This window comes from Poecilia mexicana, unplaced genomic scaffold (genome assembly GCF_051168715.1).
Source record: "Poecilia mexicana isolate PSO_F unplaced genomic scaffold, ASM5116871v1 scaffold_12, whole genome shotgun sequence".
Taxonomy (NCBI): Eukaryota; Metazoa; Chordata; class Actinopteri; order Cyprinodontiformes; family Poeciliidae; genus Poecilia; species Poecilia mexicana.
In genome coordinates this window covers 10,582,765-10,608,860 of record NW_028263381.1, presented here as the reverse complement: position 1 = coordinate 10,608,860, position 26,096 = coordinate 10,582,765, and the positions used below count along the sequence as shown (strand labels likewise).

Sequence of the window (26,096 nt, the reverse complement as noted above, 5' to 3'; positions counted from 1 at the left end):
TATTTATACATATTAGACATTATTAACAAAAAAGAAAAGGGTTTTAAGACAGTGAGAAGGCATAAAAACGAATGATAGGCAAAATATTTTTAAGTCATGCATCATGGACTTTTTCTTCTTCTATTTCCAAAATACCCTACAACAACAATCTTGGTACAACGTAAGATTTGTCTAGAGCGACGAAACAGAATAATAAAGAACAAGAATTTTGATTAAATTAAATTTTTAATACATACTAAACTGAATGTCTTATTTTGAAAGCTAATGATATTTACCCAACCCACTGGCAAAACCTCATACCATCAAATTTTTAAATGCAATTAAATACAAATTACTGTGCAATTGCATTTACATTGTCTTTTTTGAGGTATAATGTTTAAAGAAGTTTGTTTGCTCTTTAGTTTATTTTACTGTTGCGCTTTTGTCCCCCAAAATTTTACAGAGAAACTGGGCAATCTCTATTTTTTTTATTATTATTATTTCGTTACATGTCCAGAAATCCAACAGATTTTGTTTGTTTGTATGTTTTTTGTATGTTTTTCTTCAAGCATTAAATTATCTTCTATTGTTGGATAAATAAAAATATATATTTCCACTCACTTCAAACGTTGTTCATTGTGACTGTGTAGAAAAGAAGTGCAATTGTATAAAGTAACTGCATAATTTCTGTAGGTCGTTTGAAGTCTTCAATGAGTTGTATTTACTCCTTTTTACCACTGGATGGTGGTGTTTTGTCACGCTTTGTTAGAAAACTATTTCCTGGAAATCTTTTTTTTTTTTACAGGTTTTGTTAATTTTGTTCTAAAAATAGGTATAATAGATGACGTAATCCTCACATTCCTTCTTGAAGGATATGTACAGTGCATCTATCTCTCTAAATTACGCTTGTAAGAGTCATTATGAGAATTATCTGTTCAAAATCTTTATTTAGACTTTTTGGGGGATATATGTATGTTCTTTATTCCATGTTTAAAATAAATAAATAGAAGAGAAGATTCTGGGATGGTCCCATTTCATTTCGTTTTCAGATATTACCAATTCATAATGCATAGTTTATTAGACAAGATAAACATGTTCAATTCATAAATCAATATAATAGAATCCAAATATAAGCTAATTAAAACCCGTTCATCCCAATTCAGTCCTAGTTATATTACAGTGCAGTCAAATTCAGTTTATGATGCTAAATAAAAAGAAAAACATTTATCTATCCAGAAAATCCCATATTCAAGTGTTGGATTGAAGCTCTGGAAAGTTGTGTAAAAGTAAGTCAATAAAAAGAATTGAAGGGTTATTGAACTGGTGTAATATTAACAGCTGCACACAAATCAGTCAAAAACACTCAGCAATTAAAAATAATTAGCATAAAATAGACAAATCGGTATTCAAAACTTCATTTATCCAACAAAAAAGCAAACAAAAAACATTTGAGAGCGAGGATCAAGAGCAGGAAGCTCACGAGGCACCGGGTGTGAATGCCTCTAACAATACTCTCTGAGGGCAAATTTGACAAAGCAAAACATTTAAAACTTTTTGTATTAATATTTTTTTAATTTTTTGTCTTTAAATCAACGTTAAATCATGAGTTTACTTTCTCTCAAACCAAAATCGCTGCCCATTCAGTTCTGTGACAAACATGTTTTTCATCTGTTTAAAGTTGTACATTCTGAACATTGCTGGTAGTTTGTATTACATATAAAGATTTAGATAATATAAGCCTGGTGTTGTTATTTTAAGTTCAATATCAAGGATTTTTTTTTTTTTTACTTAAAACTCCAGTTCTGGTTTACAAATTTCTCTAAGTAGTCCAGAACGGCTCGACCTTTGACCCTTGTGGTGTTAATCCTGCTCCATGCCAGTTGACAAACATGCACGCTCCTCTTGACTGACCCCAGACCAGCACTGGTTCTCTTTCAGTGTTGTGAATAATTGTGGTCTGCCTTGCAGCATGGATACACCCACTGGGGAATCTAAATATATCCAACTAGATGTCTCTGAAGAGCTCCGGCATGTAGATGATATACCTACACTGGAAATCCACACCTTACTGCATTACTTTCCAGATCCATTGTGCGCTTGAATGTTGCTGACACTCCCTAAATGCTCTTCCAAAGGTGAACTCATGCAACCCTCTTATCTAAACCAGCATTTAAATGAGGTTTAACACCGTGTTATCGTTAAGTCATTGTGTCTGCTGCTGTTTGCAACCTGTAACAGTTTGGAGTTTGGAGAAAGAGCGACAGAAACTGAAGTGAAAAGTGACGACAAAGAATTGCAAAGGGCAACAAACTGTCATGTTGATGTCTTAAAAGCTGTTTAAGCAACAAATCATCGGATTACCAGTGTTTCGCTAAGGTTTCAGAACAAATTCCCAAGTTTCCTGTTTTCCCTTCCCAGCACATGTCACAGGGTGAGTGAAGATAAAACCCAGCTGCTTTTCGTATTCATTTCAGGCAGCACTTGCCATCCCCTTTTTAACTGCAGCTGGCCTTTAAGTCTCAGTTCTCAAATCATCAAGGGCTTTTCTGAAACTAAACAGTTTAAAAACTGCAGCTGCTTATGTCTGGCAACATTAACACATTTAAGAGTACGGCCTATTTATTTGTTGTGTTTAAGACCAGAAAAAAGTTATCGCAGCTAAGACTGGACAGGTTGTCCCGCAAGCCCACAAAGCAGCCCCAGAGGTAGACTGTGACACTGTTGTGTCCTCTACCAGCAGTAATCTGACTTTTACTCAAAGATGGTATTGTATTGCACTCAGTGCTGTGGATAACCCCTCTCCCTCCTCCTCGTTTGCCCTCCAGAACGAGACAAGAGTCAGTCTGTTTTTTCTTTTTTTTCCCTCCTCCATGTTTTAGCTCACTTGTCCTTTAGGAAAACGTTTTGTACCCTTTGACCCTGCACTGTGACCTTTTAAACTCAATCGTGCTATACCTACAGAGTGCTCTGTAGACAGTTTAAGGTAAGTAATTATATGTCAGGTCTGCAACTGTGGCGCCAATGTAGAACAGTAGATGCAATGCAAATTATAAGGAAGTGAATAGACAGCTTTAGAAATCCCCACAGATCTAAATTTCCTGCTACTCTAATAAAAAAGTATTTATTCTACTTGATCTTTCTCACTATTTTTTTTACATTTAAACCACAAAGTTTATTTATTCTACTTAGGCTTCATGTGATCGTGTTGGTGAAGCAGAAGGAAAACGTTGCATGGTGTCGAAGATGCTTTCACAAGGGAAATAATAAAAAAGTGTGATGTGCATTGCATTCATCCCCTTTGACTCTGTCGCCCTTAAATAAAATCTAATAAAACCAGTCAATAATGTTTAAACCAAGGGCAACAGCAGGAATGCTCAGTGAGAATATGACACAATCGCAAACCTGCCAAGGCACAGCTGTCCATCTGTAGTGACAGGCTGGACCAGGACAGCCATAACAAATCAACCAGAGGAGCCACAGAGATCCGAGATCCGTTCCACTCAAGTGAGACGATACCAAATATTTTAGGCTTGTTTGCAAATGAGAAAATTTTTTAGGGGAATACTAAAATTCCACAATAATGTTGCTAATGTTTGCTCTCCTTTATCTGCTCTCATGAGTAAACTGCTCTACACACAGACCACGATGCAAGTGATAGTTCTATGACGCAAACATAAAATAACAGATGAAGTTGGAAAGAGAAAATTTCGAGATAAGGCCTGATATTATTAATGCATTAATCTGAATGTATGCTGTTTAGCACATATTGCCCTTATTACAGTACTCCATTATATCTGAATAAAAGAAGACTGCTATCATGTTTTATTTCTAAAGCCAACTCTGTTGTCAATATTGCCAATAATGTCGATAATTAAGGTGGCTAGGTCTGTAGCTGGTGAATTTATTTATATATTTGGCATTTTTAAACTAACTACATGTTACTAAGCTGAAATGAGTAGCCAGAGGTTGCATGCCTCTTGCTTTGTACTTCCTCTGTAGTTCCAAAGAGCCGGTGGTGTAGAAATTTCAGGTAATTTCATCCTATTCTCAGATCTGCTCTACATTTAATACAGTTAGTAAAGTGAGATAAGAAGGAGGTAAATTCTACAGTATGGGCAATAGCACTGGTTAGAACTTGCAGCTTGTACAGTTCAGTTGACTGAAGATTTACTTCTAATCCAGCGATTTTAAGTGTTTAAGACAGAGGCAGCTGGACTTCTGTTTTTCGTCTGAGATGTTTCCAGTGACATTCAAAAACTTTCTTCACTTCAGATCTTGTGTAAGGAATCCTGGCCTCATAAATCATCGATTGGGTAATCACACAATTTGACCCCTCTTCACCTCTCTCCATCCTGTTAGGTGTTTGAGTCGTTACTTGTGAGATGTTTGCTAATGAGACTCACGTGTTTCAGTTTCATGTTTCAAGGTGTGAATGGTTGTGAAACCACCTGAGGAGAAGAATAGAAGATGCATTCAAGATAATTCAAATAACCAGAGGACACATATTTGTTTCTTTTTTTTTTAGTTTTACAAAAATGGCATCTATCAAACCATCTTCTTTTTGTTTATTCTTTCAAACATTTAAAACAGTTATGTGTCCTGGAAGACTGGAAACTTTACCACTGAGCTGGACTAGTGTCCTATTGACAGTCCTTTTGGGGTTTGGTAGCTGCTGTTTGATTGACAGGATGTTCTGGTGTGACCTGCTTCTCTTAGGTGCAGGTCAGTTTGTACTCACCAGATGCAATTGCTAATATGAAGTTGATTCATTTAAGGTAAGATTTTTATTCTAGTAAATTACATTTATCAGCAGCAGGTCATTCGAGTTGTTTTGGTTTGTTGCCTTTTTAATGAGGGGCTTAATGTTGGCACAGTTGCCATGCAGCAGCAGCAAGATCCTCCAATCCTCACAGCCCTAAGAAACTTACTTTTTCGTTCAATGATGGCTGTAAATAGGTATCGATTTAATTCGATGTTTTGGAGCAGTTTTTACTCAGGTTGTTTTTTTTCAAGAATATAATGTCCTTTATAATAATAGCAAGTAGTAAAAATATATTTTACAGATAGTTTTCACAGTTAAATGCAGCGTTTTCAATTAAAGTTAAACAATGTCGGTATTTTGTATGCACAATCCATGGTTATGTTTAAGTGAAGTACATTTTTGTTTGTTTCTCGGCAGCAGCAGGCAGCAGCAGCGTCACACCGTCTCCTCCTGCGCCCTCCCCCCCGGCCTGTTGATATCACAGCCCGGAGAGTTTTGAATTCAGTCTGTGGTCCCAGCCGCCGCCGCCGCCGCCGCCATGCTGTTGAGCTGAGAGACACCGACGAACCAAACTTTTATTTCTCCAAGCTGTTGCCGCGTTTTGTCTTCAATAAAAAAAAAGGGGACGCCTTCCACACAGTGAGTACCAGTTTCTTGTGCCGTACCGAAGAAGCTTAAGTCTATGAAGGTGTAGTTTGGTAAAGTACCACAGAGTTTTCTTTCCAGAAATTGCCCATGTACCGCACTGCATCGTGCTGCCGCGGAGTTCTCAGCTGCACTTGTTACGCGCTCTCGCCCAAACTTCCAACAGAGGCTCAAAGAGAGAAAAATAGCACTTTATTTATATTATGTGTTTGTTGTTTTGCGGAAACTTTCACCACTAATTTCCCGTGGTTAAAAAAACCCCACACGCACAATAATTTGTAACGAAATAAACATGTTAAGAGAGCGCTTTTTGTGGTCACTCCCCTTGAAACGCGAATAACGTCAGAATAAATCACCCATTTAAAGATTAAACATCTCCTTCACCTTCAAAAATGCCACTCTGCCACCCAGAGGTCATTCAGGGGTTCTTACCCTTGGCATGCATAAATCAAGGGTGCTCTTTCATTGCAATAACAAAAGCCCATTTACTGACAGCGCTGAAGCCCAGCCACATAACCACAGTTTATTTGAAGGGCTAGGATGGCGTCTCAGATACCATCACGTAAAGAAATGCATGAAAAGCACACTGTTGTGTCTCAGTCTGTTTATTTCCAACTTTTCAGCTTCATTTCAGTGAGACTGGAGCATATTTGTGGGTCTAGCTGTGAACGTCTCACCTGGACGCTTATCTCGTCTGAGTAGTAATAGTTTATTGAGCTGCTTTCAGTCTCATTTGCTCTTTGTTTTTGGTTGGTGTGACATTATATTTATTCTTTTGCTTCCTTTTGACATTTTTACAGTGAAGCACAAGTTGTCATAATAGCTTTGCCTAAGTTCTGTTTTGATTGTAGAATGAAGCATATTATTATTACAGTGTTACAGAAACAATCTGGTCAAGATTGATTTGTCTTGACCAGGCTTTTTTGCCAAATTTCTGGCTTTCTGACGTCCTGATTCAAATTATGGCTGATGCCTTTGTATTTTTATGCAAAATGACAACCTTAACATTCTTCATCAGACATGGGTACAGCTTTTAAAATTCAATTTTAGGAAATGAGTTTATCACAAGTCATGATTTCGTGATAAGGACAATAACTTTGTCACATTGGGCTAACTTGGCATGAATAATTTATTAACCCTTAATAAATGTATTATTTGAAAAACGGTTTTATACCACTCAAATGATCTTTGTCAGAAACATTGTGTGTAACAAAAATGCACTCTGGGGTGTCAAAAACTTTTTACCACGCACTTCGACTATTTTATCAATTTGCAGATTTTGCATAACTTTTGCTGCTTTCATACTCTCTCAAAAGCTAGTAAAATGTCTGAAACGGTTAAAAGCTCCTCTCTAGAGCTTTAAAGCACCTCCTGTATAGTACAGTACTGGTTTACTTTACATCTCATGACCGATTATGAATATTTGAACATTTGAACATGACGGCTATGATGATTTCTCCCTTAAATACAGCGGTTGTTTCTTCTAAACCTCTGTTCCCCCATGTTTGTTGTTGGTGCCATTTACTGCCCCGCCTCGCTGTCATCTTCACTCATCGTTTCGCCAGAATCCATCGGCGCTGACATGCCCCTCCCTTTTGAGCTCAATAACTAATTCTTCTGCCTCGTTGGCCCTGATTCCACAGGTCCTCAGTTGGGTCACGTCAGACATAGGGGCAGAAACCTGGATCTTGTCAATCTGACGGGCTGGCTGGCAGTCGAGCGAGCCAGAGTCGTGTCAGGCGGACCCTAAGGCAGGGAGTGGCGGGCGGTAAGGGGGGAGGGGGGGGGGTCGAAGAGCCAGCCAGAACAGGATATTGCTGTGTGATCATTCACCAGCAGCAGACAAATCATTAAACCCTGGGCTGCATGCCGATGAGCGGTTCAGGCGTTTCTATCTGTCACTTAAACTTCCCCCTCAGGGTAGAGTTTATGTTGTAAGCTTCTTGCTGTTTTGGCAGGTTTCAGATTTTCTGTTATGATGATAGCCAGTTGTGTGTGGGCTTTGTTGGTTAAGCAGATTTTAATCATTTACAGTTGTAAACAACTTTTTTTTTGTCTTTCTCGGTCTTTTGCTTTCACATGTACAGAAAGTGCTCGGTGTAACTGAATTTGGCATGGTTTTATCTGAACTGTCACTTGACCTGTTTTTTTGTTGTTGCTTTTTTAATGGGTGGATTCATTGCATATGAAACATGTAATTTTAATGCATTTCTTCTCGATTTGTTTGAATACTGTTGCAGAAAAACTAAGTACAGATTGAACCCATAAAATTCAAGTGTATGGATTAACTCAGAACAGTCTGCATGAAATCACAAACAGGCTGACCTATCTCCATAGTTCTCATTTGAAATGAATGCAGATTGCAGGCGGTCTCACTGAATGCCTTCTTTTAGATCTGAACTTTGTGCAAAAATGACTTTTTTGTTTGTTTTTTTTATGTGAGCATTTATTTGCTTGGATGCCTGCTTTAAGTCTCGGGCCAAGCTCTGGCCGTTTGTCAGACTTTCACTCTTTTTACAAACTGGGTGCATTAAAATCTGCCCTGCCTGGAGGAGATCCAGCTCAAGTGGAGAGCACATACCACGTTCAGGTTCCAAATGCAATTTGCCGATCTAAAAAGGCCTTTGGTGTAGAGATGTCACGGCTCCTTGCATGCCAGCTCTGAGAGATTTTTGGACCCCTAATGGGTTTGATGGTGAACACTATTCATGCATGCCACATGCATTCCTTTTAGTTGTTTTCCAGTCGCAGGACTGGGTGAATTGCCTGCAAATCACCTGATCTTGATCTGCTGTTGTAGCCATCAGTTTAGAAAAGGTGCCATCTGTGACGGAAATGCCATAGAATAGTTAATGGCAGATTCTTTTTTCTTCTTAATGTAACTAATACAGACTGTAACCTGAAAGATGAAAGAGCTCATATTCACAGTGATGGTTTCTTTTAGATATCAGGTTAAGGAAAAAAGGGGGGAGACTTTGATTGTCTTGATCCTGGAGGCATCCAGTCAGTCAGTGCTGCTTTGATGTGAAAAGTGTGCGAGATTTCAGACTTTTTGGGCAACCCCCCACCCCACCTCCATTTCAAAGCCACAGACCTCCCCTGCCACACCCATCCACTGTACCCCAGCACCCTCAGGCTGGAGTAATCTCACACTGGCAAAGACGGCAGCATCTGGCTGCATATCAGCTGCAGACATGTGGCATGTGAAGGCACTTGGAGTTAACATAGCGCATTCCAAAGATATCTCAGCAAAACTGCCTCACCATTTACTGCGGGTTTTCAAAAGAAGGTAAATGCTGGATGTTTAGCTTTGCTGGTCGTTTGGTGCTAAATGAAAGAACATTACTTGCTTGTGATTATTAAGAGGAAGTTAAATGATTCATGGTTTTTAAAACTTCTTCTTGCTCTGATCAATTTTCTTGTCCCTGCTGAAGCTGCTGCTGCTATGTTTTGCCTTGGAAAGGGCGTGTACAGTAAGATATGCGTCTAGGCCTGTTGCAATAAGCAAAAGAAAATCAATTACTTCCATGATGAAATAAAATGAGCTCAATTTCCATTTCCATCTACCAGAAACTGGAAGACTAAAGTCGTCAGTCTGGTGCATTGGTCTCATCCAGCGCCCCCATCTCCCCCCTCTTTTTTGAAGGACAATTTTGTTTACAGAGACACCATGATTCCTTGTATTTATATATATTTTTATATTTATGCAATTAGCATAGTAATACTCGACAATGGTCTTAAAACGACATCGCTTTCATCTCAATTTATCGTGCAGGATGTGCGTCATGCCGCAGTAAAAGTGAAGAAAGAGCATTCCTTGGCTTTCATTGACCCAAACCAGTGTGCAAATTGCTAGAAGGTGCATGCAGTAATCAGATTACTGAAAACTCCAGGAAATCTGTGAATGTTCCCAAGATGTTACACTGCACAGCTTTAGAGTGATACTGCTGAGAGCGCAGTAAGCTCCCCGATCTGTTGCTGCAGGGCCGCTGACAGCTTACTTGGATGTTTTGAAAAGGTTCCCAGTGTTGTGTTGCTGAGAGCAGAGAGCTGGAAGGGAATGGATGGGGAGGTGGGGAGCGCGGTCTACATACAGTACATTCTGTTGTTATTGGAGCGCGTCGTTATCACAGCTAACCGGTGGAGGTGTTTTTCTGTTGGACTTTTCTGTTAAATATTTGAGTATGATTTGCACAGGGAGGGACGTTTGGGAAACAGATTTCCAATTGTCTTCTTTATTTTCCTGTTGATCCTGCTAGTTGGATTTGCACATAAGGAAGGTTGAGCAAAACGAAAGCACCGCCTCAACCTGCTGTCCCTTTTCACTCAGTCGTAGGAGAGACCAATATGTCCCCTCAACAATGGCCACACTCCCACAGACACAAGACCCTAACCTCGGCCCCCTCCCCCTCCTCCTTCTTGCCCCGGTACCCCAATTTCCCCCTCCCCCTCCTCCTCGTCAATTGTGCGCCTTTCCAGAGGCGTGATCCGTGCGCTGTCGCTCTCCGATGCTGAGCAGTGACATGGGGATCGGAAAGCTTTCCTTGCTTCTGTCACGCTCTCAGGTGGCAGGCGCATGAATAAAATGCATCTAGAAGGCATAAACTATGTCTCAGCCATACGTAGCATCGTGGATATATGACGCTGAAGGCAGATAGAGATGAGGGAGTGTTAGGGGGAGAACCTGAGAGAAGATTTACCGGCGACTGTAAAGGGAGAAGGTGCTCACATGTTTTGATTATGTTATTATTATTTTTTTTTTTTGTGCAAGCAAAGAGCTGGTTTCCCTCATTTTGCAAGATGTTTTCACTGACCAAATGGTAAGATTCAGCTCGAGCCCATGCCTTGTCGACACGGTTGAACGTTATGACTGATGGCAGTGTTGACACCTTTTTCTTTTCTTCTGCAGAATATGGATGGATGCCGTGTCTTTTAGATTTTCTTTGTGCAGTGTGGGATCTGTGCAGCATGGTGTATGCTATTTTTATCCAAATATCATATGAGAAGTAAATAATTTAGCGTTGTTAGGTTGCAGGTTTTTGGAAGGCAGCGATGGGAAGTGCACAGTGGTGTTTTTCAGAGGAGAGGTACAGAGAGTCAAAGCCCTGGTGATTTTTCTGTTTTTATGCCTACATTTTTTTTACATGCTTTGTTCTAGAGGAAGTCCAAATGTCATCTTCCGTTCCACAAGTTGCTGCTGTCAACCTGGACACTGAGAGACTTGTTTGTGAGCGGTGGGTGCTGGTAGAGAAGCGAGCCATTTTTTTTTTTTTTTACATCAAAGATCTAGCTGTAAGCATCTCACCGTCTCAGCTGCACTCATAGGGGAGACCACTTCTTCCACAGTGTTTGCAAGAGCTAGTTTATTCTTTTAACCACATTAAGTATTTTACAGCTTCACGTGGGCTGCATTCTGTTTTGAAAGTTTTTCTTGCATGCAGCATTTAATTTTTCCGGTGTAAAAACGAGACCTGCTTTTATTATTGCCACAGCATAGGTTACCACATCACAACTGTCAGCTAAGACAAAAATCTACATCTTGTTAATCTAGATTTGTTGTATTAGTTTATTCTTTTGTGCTTTGAGATGCTTCCGATTCCTGCATCTTTCCTTATTGATTACATTTCCGCTGGTGCTGAATTGCCAGAGGAAATTACCTCTAAATTGATTGCTGTAATTACTTGGAAATGCACAGCTAATGCTTGACAGCCCTGAAGATGGATGTGCTAATGAGCAGAAAAAAGAGAGGAATCATTGACGAATTCTTTTAAGCTGTGCGTTTTAGACAAGAAGGTAGGAATTGTGAGAGTGAAATGTATCCCCTGAAGACAAATACTGGCTGCTGCTGCTTGACCCGTCTGGCTTTGGGGTGGGGTCGAGACCCTGCTTTCACTTGTCTGGTCACCTCGTCTTATCTGGGCTTGGTTGTGAATTGGTATTTAAAATTTATCAGCTTAAGTACCTAAATCCCGCACTGGCTGGTCAGTCTGTCAACACATTGCATCGTCTAATCTGTTAAATCTATGTGCTACTGCTGTAAGCTTTTAAAGGCAGATAAAATGAGGAGCTAATAGCAGGTTTGGAGTTTGCACATATTCCAGTTAGGCAGGGTAAGATCAGTCAGTTAAATATAATAGAAAACAATATAAATTCCTTCATGTAAGGGAATTTCTATTCAGTAAAATTGACTAGTGGTAATTAACGTCAGACCATGATTAAACTCTCAGAAAGCAAAGCAAAACACATCTGTAAGCTATACAAAGTCTTCTTGCTAGCTGGTGGATTTCTTGGTGCGCTCTATTTGTGGAAGCCTAGCTGGCTGGTGGGCTGCTCCAGTAACTATGGTGACGGTCTCTCCAGTAAGCCTCGGAGCAACCCCCTGCTTTGCACGTCTGATTTGTGAAAGAAGTGATGCATGTCTGCAAAGTAGAGACTCGGACAGTGACCTTTTCCTTCTGTTTTCTTTCTCATACTTTAGTCTCCACACTCCACCTCCCCCCCCCACGCCCCCCACCCCCGCTCACATGCACACACACGCACAAATACACACAAAGTTAAACAATCCTCCAGCTACTCCAAGTAAAATAACCAAAGTTTTGGGAGGGTCGTCAGTGTTTTGGTAGATTTCTTTAAGAACATTCAGTGATTCTGTCACCGAATATTGCGATTAAATTAACCATTTTCCAGATGCTCTTCATTCTTTTCCATCATATGACAAAAATATAATCTTAGTATGGGATCTAAGGGCATTTGGAGACCATCCAGCTGTATATATTATTGTCATGCACAATAAGAATGCATTGTACTTAAAATGTGATACCCTATCAAATATTGCATCCAAATATGTGTGGATGGAATATTGCTGTCATTAATATTGCAATTACAATTGTGATTCAGTATGTTGCAGCCCTAACCACTGCAAAATCCTCCTTGTTATTGAGCAGAGATAAAAAAAAAAAAAAAAAATCTATTGTTATGCTTTAAACAAGTCAGTAATTTACTATAGCATTGAGGAGATTCCCACATGTGAACAATTAAATACGAGATACGATGGCTTACAATTGGAGAGAGTGATGCAGCTCTGCATTAAAGCAAAGGCATAAAGGTTCCAAAGGCAACGTTTTGATTCGTCTTCATCTTGTTTTCTGATTAGCGCAGCTAAAGTAAACATTTATAAATCCAGCATGTTCTGTGACGGATGGGTTGAAAGTTCAGAAGGATCAAATCCAGACCCTTTGCTGTTCCCTATTCAGCCTTTCTGTTATCTCATAATGTCCCACTTCCTTTGCAGAAAATGTCTGCAGAAAATAGTTTTTTTTAAAAAAACAAAAACTACTTTGATCTTTTTCAAAATTCAGAGCCGAGTCTTTGTCACTTAGTACAGACTTCCAAAGTAAATTGTGTTTTAAAAGTACAAACTAATCACTCAGCTATTGAGCTTTCAATAACCAGAAAACGATATCTGCAATTTTAGTTGCCAACTAACCAATCGGGCTAAACAAATTAAAAATAAATGAAAAATGTGTGAATCCGGATCATTAGCCATTTTGTCTTGTTGCATCACCAGTTATTAATCTTATTGCAGAGAGTGAACATGTAGATTACCAATCCAGTATTTGAATGGTACAATAAATATTTTTTAAGCTGTTACAGTTATTGTCTATAAACTCAAAGGCAATCAATCTGCAGCTGTACCTTTGTTTTATATACATTTCTGGAACAGGAAAAAATTTTTTCTTTTGAAAAATCAAATTTTGTGAATTATTTTTCTTGTCTCTTGAACTAAAAAATATATAAATATATATAATTTTATAATATATATTTTTTGCTTCTTGTGTTTTTTTGTCCTGCACATAGATGCCTTTTAGTTGCATCATATTATTAAAAGTATCGGACTGACTCAGCATTGGCCAACATCCACTTTTAGATAACGCAAAAAGAAAACTGAAGGAGGAAAAATCTTGATTAGATCATCCTTACTCATAACCCAGGATCAAATTTTGTGAATTATGAATTACGAGACATATTTAACAGTTTTTGTCTCTTTATCGGGTTTATAAAGACATTTATAACTATTTAATCTTATTTGTATGTAATATTTCATAGTGTATTCTAATCGTTTGTTTTACAGATCTAGGTTGCTGCGTCGGTGCTGAGCCTCACTCACCCGTTTCCATCTGTGTGAAGAAAAGTGCAAAGAAGATTTAATGAATCAGTATTCGCTAGCCGACGCTATGACCGACAAGTAAGTTTGTCTCTTCCATGAAGTTTTTGAGTGTCATACCTTTTTTTCTTTCTTTTTTTTTAACCGAATGCTTGTTTGAATATAAAGGACGAGGAGGATGCAGCCTGCGGTTGCTCTTCTCATTGTTTCCCCATGTTGGATGTGAAGAAGGGTTCGCTTTGCACAGAGAGAAGTGTGTTGCTGTGGTGGGGGGCTGGTATAAAGACAGTCTTGTGTTGCCCCTGAAGACATATGACATTTGCATCAGGGCTGATTTGCATTCCTGTTCAGTGTGTTGGTATGTTGCTGCTACGTTTAGCTGCTCTTTATTTTCCTGACAAAATAACACGGCTACTGGGTTTTGAGGCTTTTCCATCCCAGCTCTTCCTCCTAAAACTTCTTTGTATTCTCTCTTTTTGTGGCTCACCTCTTTATCTACGTTCTTTTGGATCAAATCTCTTTCTGCTTTCTGTCTCCTTTTTTTTTTTGTTTCTTTTGTAAGCTCTGCCTCTTTGTATCTCAGTCCAGTGTTCCTGACTTTGACCTGTAGACCAAGAAGAATTGGAGTGCAGTAAGCAAAATAATCTGACGTCAGCATTCATAATAAGCGGAATAAGTGGTGCAGGCCGGTCAGCTGAATGGGGTGAATCCAAGCAAAACAAAGACTTTTGCTTTTCCCAGTTAAACAGTTTCAGTGTTTGCAGATGGTTTATGTCATGAGTACATATTCCCTCATGTAGAAATAGGTCAGTATTTGAGTGCACTGCCCACCGTCCATCATCTACCCACTTATTGCTAATGCACCTGTTCACCCCTTTGAGGGCGGAAATATAAAAAGGCGGTGGGTTGGTTAGTCGGCTTTTCTATGAAACAAGCCTCAGGGTGCCTTCTTTGCATCCAGTTATGTCAGCATAAGATACACCACATCTCTTTGAGCAGAAGAATGCAACATCTCCCCAGAGGGGGATTAATCCTGAAAATTAAAAAAAAAAAAAAAAAAAAAAAAACTATGCCTCATAAGCTATTCTTTTCATGTGTTCGTACTCAGGAATTCATTCCTTCATTCATTCTAATGCAGCAGAACAAAGAAAACGATCTTTGCAGAGAGTGTAATTTTAAAACCAGATGCATAAAATTGATGCAATTATGGGATCCGTGATGCTTTTTAAGTGAGAGATGACAAACGTTGACAACTTTCTTTGCTGGATCAAAAGTATCCAAGCAACCAAAAGATGGTGCCTCTTGTGGAGGGGGTGTTGTTATTGTGTGCTAGAAGGATTGTTTGAGAGAGGAGAATGATAAATGTTGTGCTAGAAGGAAGCAAGGGGAAAAGTTGGAGGACGCTGCCCCCCGACAGCGACCGAGAACAAAGCCCCCCTCGATGTGGGACTACTCGGGATTTATACAAAGGCAGAAGAAGATTGCTACTTATTTTCTCTTCAACACACACTCGCATGACCCTCAGCCTTTCTTTCTCCCTGCGCCTCAGTCATCAGCAAACATTTACACTTTGTGGGGTATCAGTGGACGTCCCATGAGAAATGTAAATCCCACTTGGTATTCCCAGATACAAGCTAACATGTGGATACGTATAACAAGTGGAATAGTGTGTCTCTAATGATTTTTTTTATTTTTTATCTCATCTGAATCCTACAGACTTTCCATGAGAGCATAAAGTGGGAAATGTAGGAAATATGCAATTACATAGAAACTGGGGGTAATTTAAATTAGCTGTACCCAATCCAAACAAATAATTTTATTTTTTTGCCATATGAAGGCGTCCACCACACATTTGCAAGTTAAACAACAATAGCAAAAATCAAATATAGATGTCCAAAATTATTGGAAAAAATGTATATTGCATGTAGGGGCCGTAGCCTTAATTTCCTTTAAATATGAGACGTCTAAGGAACAACGCAGATCTATTTTCAGTCATTTCTTTGTGCATTTTTTCTGGTTATTATTATTATTATTACCGTATTTTCCGCACTATAAGACGCACCTAAAAACCTTCAATTTCCTCAAAAGCCGACAGTGCGCCTTATAATCCGGTGCGCCTTATATATGGACCAATATTGAGCCACAACAGGTCCAGCAACGGACCTTACCACAGGGGCCGCGTTTCATTGGCTAATGCCCATTTTAGGTCACAGTGCAGCTACCACGTGCGTGACCGTCTCACAAACACAAGCTACAGTAGTAAACATATGCTAATGTACATTGTGGACCATCAAAACCATGAATGCCAACTTACCCAGCCTTGCAAGAACAATAGGCATCAGTGATCTTGTCCACAGCTATATTTATGCTGAGGGTGTGAGGATCTGCTGTTTTCCTCATCTATCGGTAGCTTTTAGCTGTGACACGCACAATGTTGGAGGCATCCAGTGGCTCAAACACCTTGATGTCGTCCAAAAAAGATGACATGAACTTGTTGGTTCCCCTGTCCATTGTCGTGGCTGATATGTTGTGAAAATCCGGCAGAAATGCTACGCTAATTAACTCAGATCGAAATGAAAGACGTCATGTTTACACAGACATGCAGTAGGCTGCTTACGTAGTTGGTCCACTACGGTAAGCAGCCGCCAACTTCTTTTTCCCCCGTAGAAGAAGTAGTGCGCGGTGCATGCTGGGATAGTTGTCAGAACACTGGTTTGTTAATAAAGTTTGATAATACATTTAAAGGGGGGGAGGGGCAGGGGAAGAGAGACAGAGACTGCAGCGGCAGTGTGTCGGTTGGTCTGTGTTACCCAGAAAGCAGTTGGGCATAATATCGCAACACCAACACCGTGAGTGAAACAACGGCTGGGCCAGCCTACTATATAAAGTACTCGGGGACCATTTCTTTATTAATGTGGATGTGTAATAATAGAGTATGAAGCATCTATTCTATGCGCCTTATAATGCGGTGCGCCTAATGTATGAAAAAAGTCCTAAAATAGGCCATTCATTGAAGGTGCGCCTTATAATCCGGTGCGCCTTATAGTGCGGAAAATACGGTATTATTATGTTCCACATTTTTGTTTATTCCCAGAAATTCCTCTTGGAAATTTCCAAAGTTAATTGTGAAGTTCTGCTAAAAGAACCCAATTACTGTAAAAGAGGGTACTTCAAAACACTTTGTTTCCAAACATATATTACTTTTTATTTTATTTTATTTATCTTTTTCATATTTGAAACTTCTATTTAAGAAGTTGTCCATTCTTCTTCTTCTGATGTTCTCCTGCATCAGTGGAAATGCACATTAAAGTTTGGCCTCCTGCTGTGCCTGGATGCGATGAGGAGGCAGGTTTCTGAAGCCAGCTGTTCTCCTCAGAGCCTGCTGGTGAGCATTCCTGATGTTTAATCTCAAGCCCTGGATAATCTTGTTAAAGACGCAGCCATGTGTGTCCACTCATCCTAAATTTGGATTAGCTGGAATTAACTTATTTGTCCTTTTTTTTTGTTGTCGTTGTTTTTAAACAAGATTTACACATAGGATTATAGAAGTATTTAATTTTAGAAGATGAATGACTAAACCAGACTCTTTATAATAAAGCGTAAAACTGCATTGTTAATCTTATTTCCAATTTATCTCAGGAGAGCAATTGTAGAATTAAAGTTATAATGGATAAAATTCAATATTACGTAAATCTAAAAACCATGCCATCATGTTTTGTGATATATCTCTAAAACTTTTTCACAAAGGAGAAGTCTTTGTCTGCTGGTCTGTTTATATATTTCTCTTCTTTGTGTGCTGGGAGACTTTTGTATCAAAGCTTGTTTGTTTTTTTGTCTTCTGCTCTTTGAGTCTCACTTCCCTCGTCCACCTGTGCTGGTGTTTACTGACGGCCTTGTCAGAGACTTGGGATGTTTATAGTTCCACAGCAAGGAAGGCTGCTCAGGGTATGTGTTTCTCTGAGAGGGCTAAAATAACAAACTGTCATAGAGATATGGGAGCACTTCCCAGCTGCCTACTCTGTTTTAATATGTCTGCTTTGCCTTTCTGCATCAGTCAAGGTCCACTGTGTGTGCGTTCACATCGGTCTCAGTACAACGTAACCCATTAAGAGCTTTTTAGAGGTGCAAACCTCTAAAAAAGCTCCGTCTTTCTTGTGAACACATCCTCAAATAACTGAAATCGTGTGTTGCCCTGAAGTGTTTAGTTTGCACTTCCAATCTGTGAGGGTCCTGAAGTGCAACCGTCGCCACCGTTTGTTCTGGTTTGAGAAGTTTTCAAAAGACCTTCTTTTCCCAGCTGTCATTCATCTCCACTCATCAATTAAAAACTATAGACTTGTGACATCTCCATTTCCTCTGTGTCACCCCTACGGACCGCCGTGTCACCAAGGGCGGTGTGTGCGGGGCGCTGCTCGTCTCGCACCCACACTTGTTGCCCCTCCGTAGCACATCCTGAATCGAGACATATGAAGGCGTGGTGTCATTAGGATTCGTGGCTGCATTGTAGAAACTTTAGATCAGCTGTCACACGGTTTTGTGGGAGCCAGGGAAATCTAGTTCAAAGTGCTTCCTGAAGATGTCGAGGGGGATGCACTCTTTGACCTGAGGCTCATCAATCTTACGCATCTGTCAGCTTCTCCTACTGCTCTGTAGATGCTGTCTGGAGATGTTATGTGATGATTGTGCATATTGTATATTTGTGCGTTTTGTAAACATGTTTATATTGGTGCTTGCGTGATTATGTGAGCTTAGGGTGCGTTAACATAACTGGACTCCACAGAGACAGTTTTGAAGTTCCTATATTGATAAGATTCTTATAAAAGTGATAGGAAATAAAACTATTCCAAAAGGAGAAAGTTTTATGTTTCCCCGTTTCATGTGTCCAATTGAAGTTTCCAACTGGATTATCAAATTAGACTTTTTTTAAAGTTGACTGAAAACTCACCAGCTCCGAGTCTGAAATCAGATTTGGCAGCAATGCTGAAAGTTTTAGCAGCTGCAGTAATAAATTTTTATTTGAGCATGTCTTTCTTTCTTTCAAATACTATGTTCTACAGTGTTTTTTTAAATCAATTTTATAGATTGACATACTTCTGCATGACCCACTGGCACAGGTTATTCTCATTGTCTGTTCATTGTTTATCTTGCATACAAACTGGTGTCATTCCCAGCTTTAAGTTCAACCATCCATTGGAAGTGCAGTGCAGCAAAGGTTATCATTTTTGTTTGAACTCAACATTGAACTGCAATCAGCCCTAAACAATGTTGCCTACTTCATTAAACACAGGAAATACTCTTAGTAAACAGTTTTGATCTGTAAACCTGGGAGCACCTCCAAGATAGATGGGGTCAGTAAAAATGCCAGTGTTGGTAGCAGTTTTTTGTGATTTATCCCTGCTTAACATAATCTGATTATTCTTTTATGCACCAAACTAGGGAAACCGGCTAATACAGATGATTCTGCATATTTGGGTTGATTTAGCTGACCTGATTTCAGTTGTGAAACTGTCGGCTCTTGTGACACGTTTTGGTTGGGTTTGAATTGTCTTGGTTATCGTAATATAAGATCTCACTGCACGTTGATAATGAATTGATTCTGCACATAGTCTCGGTGGAAAAAGTCCAGGCATTATTTTTTTCCACGGAGGACTGTGGGGAATAAAAGCTGATCTGCTGGAAGAATGTTCTCAGCTTTTTTGATTTTGCTCAGGGAAGCAGTCTACATGAACAGACTGGAAACTGTTGTCAATAGAGGCCCAGCCATCTGTCACAATAGCAAGAGGATTTCTGAGGGCAAAAAAAAAAAAATCTTGTTTCCATGCACACAAGTGTCAGAACTGTCCAGCCGACTGCAAATTCCTCTGGAAGCATTCAGTCCTTTAAATTTCACTACTGATGCACAACATTTTGAAAAAACCTTTGCAATCAGCTATTGTTTCATTGACAGTCTTCTTCAGCAAATTGCAAGTCCTTTTATCAGATAAAAAGTCAAACACATGATACAGATGTCACAGAGCCGATGTTCCTCTCAGATTGTTTGCCATTGCTTAGAAACGTGTTTTATTATTTGCAGAGTAGTTTGTATTCTTCTTTGGATGGTTAAATTTGGCATATTAATCAAAGTGTGGTGCGATTTAAGAGTTTTGATGTATAACACGTGTTCATCTGTTTTAACTATGTCTTGACAAACTAACCACACACTTCTAACCTTCTTCCCCCTTTTAGGCATGCGCACAGTGACACATCACATAACTGTCTTGTCTGATCTGTGTGTCTTCTCGCCCTCCCTAGCCTGAGGATATTATAATTCTCTCCAGAGGAAGAGCGTCGCATCTTTTAGGAGCCACAGGTCAGAAACTCTACTCCTCTACCTCCTCTCTTCCTCCCTCACTCCATGTTTGCTGTGCAGACCGATACTGAGCTGCTTTGAGGCCCGCAAGCTTTAAAACAAGTGTTACCTGCTTAGTCAACCCACACTTGCACCTGTCTTGACGTTTTGCTTGTTTTCTTTTATCCTTAACCTTTCCTGCATGACCACACCTGGGCGACCAAGCTGGGATTTGATTGTTTTTTGGGTTTTTTTGTTTTGTTTTTTTTTGTAACCTTTGTGCTTTTCCACCAATCATTCATGAAGCTACTCGCTCTTACTTTTGGTATTTTCTTCACTTTAACTTGACGATTTCTTAAGTTTCTTGAACGTTTTTTTTTTTTTTCTGTGTACCTGATGGTGATTTTAATGAAAGGCTTCCTTGGCTGCCTTGCACTGGTGTTTTGGACAGCAAACTTTGCTCCTTGGCTCTGCTTTTATTTTCCTGAGCGACTGCTCTACACAGCAATTACTCAGTCATAGTCTAGCAACTGTAACTCTAGAGCTCTAAAGCTTTTCTCCAAATGCCAAAGTGCTACAGATATGGAGTAAGAAAAATAAGTTCATATTTTTACTATATAGGCATAAGAGCATATTTATAAAATGACTGCATGTACTTTCTTCACCCTCAAGGTAACTTTAAGTTAAGTAACCTGATTATTGGACACAATATAGATATAAATTGAAAACATGCAAAACAACATGCCATGGGTGTGGTTTTACGCTTTCAAAGAAACAAGTCAGCAGGAGGTAGAAGACAGTTGTCATTCCATTGTGTTAAACAATCAATACAGGATGTTGCTCAGCCCCATTTGATCATGAGGAGAGACTTTAAACACATGTTGGATGTTTTTTTTCTGTCGTGGAACAATTGAAGGTGTAACAGGATGCACGTTTCATCCAAAGGCATCAGTCTGCACTTCTGTTTGCTTTTAAACTGCAGGCTGAAATGTAAAACAATCAATCATTTAAGAGTCTTAAAAGGTTTTCGTGAAAAGGTTTCCTTTTTTATGACGCAACGGAGCTTCCAGAGAGCATAAAATGCAAAAAAAAAAAGAAAAAAGCAGAGCATCTTGTTTTTAAAGACATAAAACTTTGAGGATTCGTTTCATAAAAATACAGTTTATAAATAATGCTGCTACTACTAAATAAATAATGTATAGCCTTGAGAAAATATTTTGATGACAAAAAACAAACCTGTCTATGTCTATAAAAGTTACAAAGTGAAGCTTGACTAACTCTCTGGGAATACATGCAGTTATATAACTGTGAAAATATTCTGAGAATGAACTTTTTTTTTCCTCCACGTTTTTTTTTCCTCTGGTGTTTCCCTCGGCATTTCCTTGTGGTGTCCGCTTAAGGTGCTTTTTTTTTTTCTTGTGCAACCCTCTTTTCCCTGCATTAGTTTAAGCTTAACCCAGTTTTCTGGTAAATGGTATAAAGCTGCATAGACTTCAGTTATAATTAACTCAATGGTAAAATGTAATCAGTTTTGCTTTTTTTTTATTGCAAATACAGATTTTTCTTTAAGTGTGCAGCTCACTGGAAACTCTTTTTAGTATGTATTTTTTATTGTTCAGGGTTTTTTAAACTTGACATGAAGAATTTCATTTATTTCTAGCAACTGTGTACTTGGGAGTTAAAATGAGGTAAATTGAAGCAGTGGCTTCTCTCATTAGGCAACTATAGAGCTGATGTTGGAGACTTCATGTGACTCGCATCCAGCATGTTTGTTAATCTACTGTGCTTTGCGCAGAACCTGCAAAAGAATTGACGCTTAGTGTTGACCAACCAGCTAATTTTGCTTGGCTAATTATCAAAAATCGCTGCCTATTTTTGACTGCACAACTTTTAAAAAATATATTTTAGGTTATGCATATTATTTGGTGTATTAAATGAGCCTGAGGTTTTTTCTCAGCTTGTTTGCCACGTCTTAAAATGATCAAAGTAAAAGAGCTGTGAAGGTGCGTGTCTACGGGCGGCTGGCCTCAGCCCTGCCTGCATCTGTGCGTAGCCACAGTTCTGGTTTCGCTCTCAGCAGCAAACAGCTGTCCATGTTGGAGGGACGTGTCAAAAGCAGAGAAGACAGCACACCACAGTAGCTATAAAGTATTCCAGTCAGAACAGAGTTAAGTTTATGAAGCAGGAGAACAAATTGGAGATTTTATCCCCAAAGAAGAAAAAAAAAGGAAACGCATCACATGAACTCTTGAAAGAAAATACGACATGTATCCTCCGTCCATAAGGGCATAGCAGAAAATTTTACAAATGACCCTGATAAGGGATGTTTTCTCTTGTCTATTTCCTGAAGTTAACGAAAGACTGGTTAGCTAGTACAGGTGAAATGTTCACTAATTGCCCCGTATCGTTTCTTTTTGCTTAATATTGCTTAATCTATGAAAACAGGCATGTCTACATTAGCTAGCTAAAAGTTGAGACTTCACCTACTTCCCTAGGAAGTGAATGACCCAGCTTTTAAGGAATGAATTGTTAATCTCTCTTTGTAACAGTAAACTGTACTCGCTGTGTTGTGCAGGAAAAGAATGCTTGACCCAAATCTGTTGGCCAGATCACGAGAAACCACCATGATAGGTGTTCAAAGTTTTAGGCTTTGTATTGTTTATCCCTTCGTGGTGTGCAGAAAAGAAACGGGGAAATTAGTGTGTTGTGTGCTTGATTGCCAAGTTCAGGAGGACACGCTGTTGGAGTTGAAGCAGCCTGTGGGTGATGGGTGAGCTTTCACACAGCCAACTAAAGGAGGTTTGTGTCTCTGCCGGCCAAAATTACCACCATGAAATCAGCGCCTGGAGGAGAGAAAGGAGTCCTGTTGAAAAGCAGAAAGGGTAGGGAAAAATATAGCGGGCTTGAAGGAATTGCTACGGATTCATTAAAGGCTCCTAGACTGGTGGGAAAACCTTGTGACTGTCATACGAATACCAATTGTATTTATTTACCACTAAGCCAAAAGCAAAAAAAAAAAAAGAGGATTGCTTAAAAAAATTAACAGAGATGTCCAACATGTGATATTCAATTTCAAATCCAGATATAAAGCAGTTTCAAAAAGTATTCACAGCTTTTGAACAGCAGCGTGATGCGTTTCTTCAGAAGCTAAAAAGGAACACTGGCTAAAGGCTAAAGCTTTTCTTCTAAGATTATCCTGAGACAAAAAGCATCTGTACATCAATTTGAGTTATTTTGCTATGAAGACTTGGCAGGAATGTCAATCTAAGATTTTGATTCTCATAGATAACATCTGTGTAAGTACAAGACAGATGCAAGGTGCTGTATGCTGCTTTGTGGAAGATGAAGTCACCTGCAGATGGCCGCTGGTATTTAATGTGTCTACTATTGCCTGGTTTGGGACCACAAGACCTTCAGCTGGACTCTCACAGCTTCTGAAAATAGTCTGACATCACTTGCTTCAAGGCCAGTCCAGCATTGCAGTAGCCTTAAAGAAAAGGAGTAAATTCAAAGGGCCATTATTGTTTTTAGAGAGTGGTGACTACCATGCATCCCCTGATTTAAATTTTGGGTTGGAAAAACCCAAAGGTGTCGCATTTGAGCTTCACTATATCAACAATGCATTTTTCTGCAACTTTGTGACAAAAATCTACAACCTTAAGACACCAATGTGCCCATTAACACATGCATAATGCCAAAACAATAAAACACAGCCAGATGTCTTCAGGGAATGCTTTACCCTCGTGTCTTTGTGTGTGGTATCAGATTTCAGGAAAACAATTTTCATATTTCAAAAAGTTTCTTCTTCTAGGGTATTTCCTAAACCTGTCTCTGCAGATGTTTGTAGTAAAATTTCCCCACTTTTTTTCCTCCTTTAATTAAAAGAGAGGGAGCCTGGTGATTATGTTTTTATACTGGACTACAGAGCCGCATTCAGTGCTTTGACGGGGAACACCACACAGTAATCTTCTAGTTAGCTAACTTCACTTGCCTTCATGTTTATAGGGAAGTTTTTCAGATCCTCCAGAGCCATGTGACTCAGTGCAAGGGTGTGTTGTTTTTAAAAAGCTCACCATCGGCAGACTAAATATACCCTTTACTGGAGCTGACCCTTTATTTGCCTTTGCTGTGGCCACTTAAGGTCGACATGCTTGCTCAGCAGGGGCCTTATGACTAGTAATTATATAGGAGGGTTTCCATTTTCTATACCCTGTACACATCCTTTTTCCTCAGTTTAGCCATCTGGACTGTCATTGATGCTTTACCTAGAGTTTAGTTTTTACCTGCTGTATCTCCTTCTGAACTCAAAACGTTGTTTCCAAGCTGTTTTGCATTGTACATGAAGCCTATAAGTAGGATGGATTGCATTAGTAAATGTTAGAGTTGAACTTTTCGTCTCATCTGTCATCCTGCAAAATGACCCTGGATAAAGGGTAATGATTTTCTGCATCATATGCTGTGGTTATTCTGACCACTGCCCAGCTGTTTTGTGCACTTTGCACAGTTGAGTGAACTTGGTGCAGCTTTATCTGCATTTCTCACCTGAAAGCACATATTAGTCTGCAGAATTACAAACCATACTTGAATGATTTGTACAATTTAATAAAATGTATTGTGTACCAGAATTTAATTGCAAGTCATTGAAAGCACGATTACTGATGAAGATGGTACTAATTAACTGATTAATCCCTCTAATGCCTAGTGGTTGGCAAGTCAAATGCTGAAAAAAAAGTTTTTCCTTTTATTTTTATTTAATGCATTACAACTAAAAGCTCCAGTGTATTTTTTTTATCCTTTAACAAATGGCATGTTTGCTAATGAATGTTGTGGGATTAGTAAAAGTTGCTGTCATCTGTTCATAACTTAATCCCTATATGCAGTTAAAAAGAGCTGCTTTATGAAGACATCAGAGGTTTGTTGACAAGCGAATGGCATCATGAAGCTCAAGGAACGCAGCATACAGGTCAGGGATCATTTTGGGGAGAAGTTAAAAGCAAATTTAGGTTTTAAAACACTATACCAGACCATAAAAGTTTCCTTTTTAAGGAAACTCAAACACATTCAGATGACAAAACAAACCTATGGAGGAAGGTGCTTTGGTAGGATGAGACCACAATTGAACATTGTGTTCCACTGGCCAGTTAGTGGCAGAAATTAGCACTGCACATCACTGTGAACTCAGTATCCCACTGGTATTGGTGGTTAAAGCACCATACAGTGGGGATGAGTTTTGACGTTAATGGGAAGATAGTCAGAGCTAAATACAGGACAAAAACCACTGAGAAGTTTCAAAGGACTGATGAGTTGGTAGGACGTTCATTTTCCAGAACAATTACCTTAAATATTTAGCCGGCATTACAATGGATGGTTTAGATCAATGCATGTTAACTTGTTAAAATGGCCCAGTCAAAGTCCAGACCTAAATCTAGCTGAAGATTGAGGGCAAGATTTATAAATTGTTCATAGAGACTTTGGTTCCAGTTACTTGAGTGATTTTGCACAAGTAGAATAGAAAAACAACAACAACAAAAAAAAAACAGTTTTTATTTGTAGCAAACTGGTGAAACCTTAGCTGCTGAAAAAAGAGAGTTCTACTAAGCATTTATGCATACTACATATGGTCTTATTTCATTTGTAAAAAAAAAAAAAAAAAGTAAAGTCCCAATGAAATACATTGAGCTTATTTGTTATCAGTTCCATTTGTCCTTGTAAGAATTCAGTCTAAAATAACTGGCAATATCAACTTTTTTTTTTTTTTCAAAAATAATCAAATCTGGAGTGAGATTATAGTCACAACTACCAAATGGAGGCGTAAAAGTGAGCTGAAGGCTTGTTTGCTGCAGTTTTGAAACTGACAAGTTGTACATTCCTGGCTGTGTCTGCCAAAAAGGACTCAGCTTGACAAGAAAATGGAACCCAAAACCTCCTTAGCACCTGGCAGTATTTTAGAACGGGATCTCTGCCCCAGTCAAATCTCATAAGAGGAATCCGATGCCCACAGTTGGCATCATCACATGCACATATAAGCAAGCTCGGATCTCTGCCACATCTGTAGCCAAACTCCATTAATCTGTAAATGGCACTGGAACAGACATCTGTCCCCATCAGATTTCATCCTCTTTGATCCCTGTATTTCGTTTCAAGTGAAGGATCCCTTACTCACTCATTCTGTGGTACAGGCTTGCCTCCAGCATCACTCTAGTTTGGAAAAAACTTCA

General features: G+C 39.2%; 1 protein-coding gene across 2 annotated transcripts in view; it reads left to right on the top strand.

Moving 5' to 3' along the window:
* The first annotated feature begins 5,242 nt into the window (after positions 1 to 5,242).
* LOC106903212 (sema domain, immunoglobulin domain (Ig), transmembrane domain (TM) and short cytoplasmic domain, (semaphorin) 4D) overlaps positions 5,243 to 26,096 on the top strand; it is a 39,004-nt gene continuing 18,150 nt past the window's right edge. The window contains exons 1-3 of one of the 2 annotated variants that reach the window (XM_088010901.1): positions 5,243 to 5,380; positions 13,518 to 13,631; positions 19,842 to 19,899. The gene's annotated coding sequence lies outside the window, so the exon portion shown is untranslated. Of the gene's footprint in view, positions 5,381 to 13,517; positions 13,632 to 19,604; positions 19,900 to 26,096 lie in introns of those variants that run through there. The other variant, XM_014966846.2, reaches the window with a different exon arrangement.